General features: G+C 34.0%; 1 pseudogene; it reads right to left on the bottom strand.

Moving 5' to 3' along the window:
* Nucleotides 1-6178: 6178 nt before the first annotated feature.
* On the bottom strand, nucleotides 6179-6275 carry LOC122095835 (annotated as a pseudogene).
* Nucleotides 6276-7341: the final 1066 nt, after the last annotated feature.

Genomic DNA, 7341 nt, shown 5'->3' with positions numbered 1-7341 from the left:
TTATGCAAGTTTAGACAACAGTATTAACCAACCCATGATATTTGCTGAGGATTAGTTAAAAGGTTTATTTTCTTATAAAATGGAACTTTTAATCCTACAAAATGAATATCAGAAAACTATCACTTGGAAGGTGTGAGGGGAAGTCAAAGGGAAGGAATAAAGAGAGCTATGAAGGAAGACAATGAAGGCATAATATTCAATGCAGATAGTATGAAACTAGAAAAAATAAAGTGGGGTGAGCTTTGGAAGTGTGTGGGAAAGTTATTTAACGATCCATTGTACTTATAAACTGATTTGTTGAAGGGAAATTCCTTCATACAACTATTTAATAAGAATATAATTAAAAACAATGGAGATATCTGATCTTAAACTGTGTTCTCTTAAACCATGAGACAATATAATAATTTCCTCCTCAGAAATTTTACCTGCAGGTATTTTTCTCACAATGCAATGAATATCAATTCAGCACATTGCATATCCTAAATAGACACAATATAAAAATCACAGTAAAAATATTAGAATCATCACATGATAAAATAACAAGTAGAAAGTATCAAATACTGCTTGTTTTTCCAAGCACTTTACCTATGATATCTAATTTAATACTCACAATATTACCATAAAATGGAACTACTTCTATTTTTAATTCTCAGATGATGATATTGAAGACTTCTGAGTTGGAATTACTATTACAACATTGCACACATGTTAAGTGTTAGCATGTGGCTCATTCCCACCATATCAAATAAACTCATTCTATTTTATGACTAAAATACCAGCACTCAATCTACTAATTCTAAGAAAATTGCCCAAAATTGTTGGGCACACTCTAATAATATATCCCTTTAACTTTGTTAGGAAATAGGTAACAGGTAGATGCCAGTGGCTCACGTCTGAAATCCAAGCTAGTCAGGGGGCTGAGATCTGAGGATCACAGTTCAAAGCCAGCCCAGACAGGAAAGACTGTGAGACTCTTATCTCTAATAAACCACTAGTAAACTGGAAGTGGCACTGTGGCTCAAGAGGCAGAGCGTTCACCTTGAGTGGAAGAGCACAGGGACACTGCCCAAGCCCAGAGTTCAAGCCCCATGACTGAACAAAAAAAAAAAGAAAATAAGTAACTGTAATATGAAAAGTCTAAGTTCATAATCAATTTATACTTCCCTGGCGAAAGGAACTGCTCAACTATAACATTCTTGATTTCTCGCTCAAAATAGTAAAAATCATATACTATCCCATGACTGAACTCTGCACTGCCTGGGGACCACATCTCTGTTTAACACAGTCATAGTGAAAGAACGACCTGCCAAATCCTGTTGGAAACAGACTGCAGATCTTATGGAAACAATCATTTCCACATTGCTCACCTAAGTTGTTTACCATTAGATGTATTTTGATTGCTTTTACACCCAACATTGTGAGAGAAATGTATTACTTTAAAATGTTCTTAAAGCAAGACTGATATAAAAATCACATTTGAACCCAGATAAATATTTTACGTTTCATATACCCCAAAATGCAGTCTGGCCTATCATTAATGTTAGGAACAAGAGGTTAAAACTCATAGACACCAAGACTTACATATGAATTTAAGACTCTCCAACTTGTGAATACAATTGGTTTAAAAAGACATCAATACTACTGCATTTTTTCAAGATGTGTTATGATAATGATAATGATAAACTATTAACACTTGAAAATAACTTATTTTCTTGGGCGTAGGACACAAAACACAAGATTAATCCTAATCATTTTAAAGACCTTTATTTATACTACAAATTCACTCTTCTACGTATACAGATTCTAAAACTAACTAAAGTTAAGAGACACAAAGGAAATAATTTAACTGCATCATCTATATTCAAAGGACTGTGTTAATAGAAAACAAAGTTATACTAATAATTAGCTTATGAAATTCACTTACATTCTATTATTCTATTTCATTTACTTTCATAAAAATTGGGTTTTCATAAAATGATGCATAAAAAGCCTATATACCTACTTACATTTTCAGATCTTAACAATATTTATTTCGAAATGTCTTCAGCTCTACAGTCAATGAACTGAAATAATACTTAAATAGTCAAAATTTTTTCAGAAATTTAGGACTAGCTCTGGGATGTTATTTATATTGCAAAAGATATTTAAAAAGCCTTATTTGTTAAAGTTGCCATAGTTAATCCCACAAAAGAGCCATTCGTGAAGATCCCTTTGCATGTACAAAACAACTTCAAATACATCCACCATTTGGAGATGACACATGATTTTGTTTGTTTGTTTTTGAAAGGAATATCTAACAAGCATATCCACAATACTGATTTTCAGGCAATAAGATGGGATATTCAAATGTAATATGGAGTTGATTATCTCTTAGAATAGATATGATCTTACTAAGAAAGTTATTTTCAACAGAAATCTGGAAAGAGTTTATCGACCTTGTGTTTCACAGGAATAACCAGAGAGTAATACTTGTTTGGTCAAGTCAGTCAAACCCACTTCATGAGTATATCTTAAATGTATAAAAAATTTAAGAGATCACTTGATCTCTTAAACATATTTTGTACTGACAATCAGCTTACACCAATAACTTACTACCTAATTATGTCTGTATCTTCTCACCTAACATATAATAAGTGCTGAAAGCGGTCTCTTTTATCTAACTTAATGTTGTAAATGCTTTGATTATGATGATGTTATTATTTGACAACTAAAATGTACAGAAGGGTGGTTCCATAGAAATGACATGACAGATACTGATAAATAAAATATTGCAACACAGTTAGATCTTTTCAGCCTCAACTTGTTCACAATGGCAAGCAACATTGCAACAGAACACACGTACATATACACATACACACATGTGTGCACATGTACACACACACATATACAGGCATGCTAAATTCAGGGTTTATTGTACAAAAAAGTTCAAATAAAATATTAGTGATTAGGACAAATGATTATTTACCTCATTACAAAATAATACACAATCCCGTCACCACGGGTGTTACATTTTACTTGCCTCGCCACATGTGACCACTTAATTTATTTTAATTAAGTAATTCATTCATTTGTTTGGTGCTAATACTAAGGCTTGAACTTAGGGCCTGGCTCTGTCCCAGAATTTGTTGGGTTTTTTTTGTTTTAGTTTTCTCAAGGCTAGCATTTTACCGCTTGTACCACAGTACCATTTCTAGCTTTTGCTGGTTACCTTCAAATCAGAATCTAATGGATTTTTTTAATTTTTTCTTTTTTTGGGGTGTGGGTCCGGTCTTGGGGCCTGAACTCTGGGTATGTGTGCTGTCCCTCAGCTCTTCAGCTTAAGCCTAGCGCTCTACCACTTGAGCCACTGTGCCACTTCTGGCTTTTTTTCTTTTTGCTTATGTGGTGCTGGGGAATCAAACACAGGGCCTCATGCATTCAAGGCAAGAGCTCTACCACTGAGCCACCTTCCCAGCCCCTGGACTTTTTGTTTCTTGGTCTGGTTTCAAACCTTAATCGTAAGATTTCATCTTTCTGATTAGCTAGGATTAAAGACATGAGCCGTCAGCGTGGCTTCTATTATTCTTTTATGCTTATCTAATGCACATATTTAAATAGTAATTTAAAACGTAGATGATAAAAGCAAGATGTGCAGTGATGATATTGTTCTGTCAGAAATTCAAGTTAGTAATGTAAATTTCTTGGTAAGATCATTTGCAAAAAATATCATGATATAGTGTAAGAGAACTTACTATTGAACATATAAGCTTTAAGAGCTTTCTAATGGATCCAATATTTATTGTTACTCAACATTATAAAAAAATGTATAGTGCTGTAGTAAAATCGAAGTCCTTTGCATGACTACTTAAATTCTTTTGTTTTTTTTTTTTTTAAAGACACTTGTTTTCATCTAATAAATTAGGCCTGTCTATTGTTTTCATGTGATTTTGGTGATTGAAGGTGCTTAATGAGAAGTCAAAACATATTAGTAGTCCTTTGCTATCTATTCTCGCTTTTTCTTCTTAGAGAATATAATCAAAACAATAGTTCGGGCTGGGAAGGTGGCTCAGTGGTAGAGCGCTTGCCTTGCATGCCTGAGGCCTTGGGTTCTATTCCTCAGCATCACATAAGCAAAAAGAAAAAAGCCAGAAGTGGCACTGTGGCTCAAGTGGTAGAGCGCTAGCCTTGAGCTGAGGGACAGTGCCCAAGCCCAGAGTTCAGGCCCCACGCCCGGACCCAAAAACAAACAAACAAACAGCAGTTCAGAATCAGCATAATATTATTGTTACATAATTATCCTAATTTATTTTGCTTTTATGTTTTTGGTTTCCTCATTTCACTTTCTGCTTTGACATTTCCCAGATCATTTTTATAGAAGTCATTATTTCATGTTTTCTAATTCCTAGAATAAGCTGCACATAAAGACACCCATGGTCCTCATTTTGAGTCTGTACCTTTTAATATTGAGGAACATCTTTCCTCTGCTCTCCATAAATTCCTTACTCTCAAGTTAGAATAATTTTGAGTAGTAATAATGGAAAAAGAGAATAGAAATCATGGTGAAAAAACATATGCAGAAAATTCACTGGATATTTCTGACCAGTTCAATCTATGTAGGGAAATACATGGACACCTTATTCCCATTGGCATTCAAAGTCTCTGGTTAGGCAATTATGATGAAAATGAGGAACAAGATGAACAAGTGAGGAATGATATCAATTGCAAGAATTAAATGGAGAAGGATCCAAACAAATTTTTTCTTTGGGCTGCTGAAAATAATCAGCTTACTACAGTGTGGAGACTACTTTCCTAAAAGGCCACTCATGTGAATACTAGGGATGACGATGAATATACCCAACTTCATCAGGAAGCCTACAGTGGACACTTAGACATTGTCCATGAGTTGGTGGCTCAGCGACAGATGCAGTAACTGTAGATGGCTGGACACCCCAGCACAATGCATATATATGGAATAATACCAGTGTGGCTTCTTTTTTACTTCATCATGATGCAGATACCAATGCCAAAACTAAAGGCCTCTTGACCCCCTTGCATCTTGATGCTGAGAATTGAGATAGCAAAGGTACTTTGGATCTCCTTCTGTTGAACCCTTATGTCAATCCAGGCCTGAAGAACAACTTGGAAGAAACTGCATTTGATATGGCCAAAAGGAAAAGTATGTATCACTACATCTTTGAAGTTGTGGAAGGCTGTACAAATTGTTCTCCTCAGTCCTAATGGTTTGGTTAAGTTTCTTAATTTTCAAAAATGACAGTCCATCCTTTTATGTCCTTACAAAATATTTTCACAATCTAAATAAAAGAAATCTCATTGTTGTTGGTTTTTTTTTTTGTTTTTTTTTTTATTTGGTTGGTTGTGGGGCTTGAAGTCTGGGCCTGGGTGCTATACCTGCGCTCTTCGGCTGAAAGAGAGTGCTCTACCGCTTGCACCACAGCTCCACTTCCAGTTTTCTAGTGGTTTATTGGAGATAAGAATCTCATGGACTTTCCTGCTCGGGCTGGCTTTGAACCGAGATCCTCAGATCTCAGCCTCTTGTGTAGCTAGGATTATAGGCATGGCTACTGGCACCTGGCAACAACAATCTCTTACTGTAAAAATTCATGGATTCTGTGGAATACTTCCAAGTGAATTGCCTGCATTTGATGTCAAAATATATTCAAGAGTTTTTATATACATCTATAATGATTTCTGCAGAGTTGGTTATTTTTTAATCAGAAATAATTTTAACTTATCTTTTGAAATGAGTAGTAGAGAAACTGAAGTATTTCTGGTCATTGTCTGAAAATAGTCTATTTAAAAATATTCTATAATCTATGTTTGTATAATGTCCATAATCTTTTTTTATTCTCTCCTAGTTATACTCTAAATTCTACATTGTTTTATAATATATAGGTTCATTAGTATGTCCTTTCAGATTGCATTCCAGATAGAAACATTTTAAGATTCTTTTTTTTCCTAGGTCCTTATACTATTTTATTTCTTTGGGAGAAAGTGACAAAGTTGTCTATTTTCAACAGTTTTGTAAAGGTTATGCTATGTAAAGGCCTTTCTAAGGTGAAGATTTTATACACTGAGGTCAAACTAACTTTTAATTATATGAATTACATGTATTATTACATTTGTAATTTTGTAATCAGCTTTTTAATAACTGTTTTTCATTTCTTGAATCTGAAGAATGAAAAATATGGAATACTTCACAAATTTTCATATCATCCTTGTGCAAGTGCCATGTTAATCTCTGTATTTTAATTTGGGTATACGTGTTGCTGAAGCATGTAGTGTCCTCTAAATTTAAGTAGTTAATGATGCAATCTTTAAACAGGCTTATATCCTTGGGTGCCTATTTGTAACAAGGAAACCTTATTATTCCTAACAATGCGATTGATCTTATTTCCCTAAAATTCTGTGAATACTGGAAAAAATTATATTGTTCAGTCGATTGCTCACATTTGAAATATTTTGTGTCAATAATTATTTTAAGTCTTTTTCATTTGGGATTTGACTGTAATTTCAAAAATTTATAGCTAGGTCCAAAGGTGATGGCTTTTTCAAGTACTTATTTATCCAACTGAGTTACCTTTGTGGAGCTAATGGATTGAAAGTAAGGCTTGATTAAGAGCTACTTCTAAACCTCTACAGCTGAAATTTTCCCAAATGAGGTCTTACAGGCACAAATATCTCCCTGACTCTTTACCCTTCTTCCATGTAGGAGCAGACCAACCAGAATATCTTACCGTGACACCCTAGATTGTCTTACTTGAACAAAACAAATCTTAGTTACAAGGGATCATAGAGAGATGAACATTTCAGACAGAACTGTTCAGACTAGAACGTATTTATCAAAATATAATTGTTTATTTTACCTACCATTTCAAAAGTAGCTAAAGACAAGGGGGAGAATAAATTGTTCATATGCATTTATTACCTAATGTCCTGGCCTGTCTACCATCCAACCATGCAGGAATTACACTACTGCCTTTCTATCATCAAATATTTTCATAGTTGCCGTGGAAGTCCCTATGTTTCTCCTCATTATTAGGCCTTAAATTGTTAATGTTTTAATCACCATGTTTCCACTTGCTTCCAGGTTATAAATTTACAAATGGTAAAGCTTTAGGTCTAACCCTATCAAACACTAAGTTAGAGAAAAAAGAATAATATTTTGAAACATAGTTGCCTTTGAAACCCTAACCACAACAGAACAATGCAAAACATGTGCCTTTTTATTATATTATACATAGTTATCTATTTTATATTTATATGTGCTGATTTCATACTTCACACAGTGAAACTTACTAGAATTAGTTGATAATTTGGCAAATTGATATTTATTTATTACAA

The sequence above is a fragment of the Dipodomys spectabilis genome, unplaced genomic scaffold (assembly GCF_019054845.1).
Source record: "Dipodomys spectabilis isolate Male_0828 unplaced genomic scaffold, ASM1905484v1 ptg000362l, whole genome shotgun sequence".
Classification (NCBI taxonomy): domain Eukaryota; kingdom Metazoa; phylum Chordata; class Mammalia; order Rodentia; family Heteromyidae; genus Dipodomys; species Dipodomys spectabilis.
This window is presented reverse-complemented; position numbering and strand designations above follow the sequence as displayed.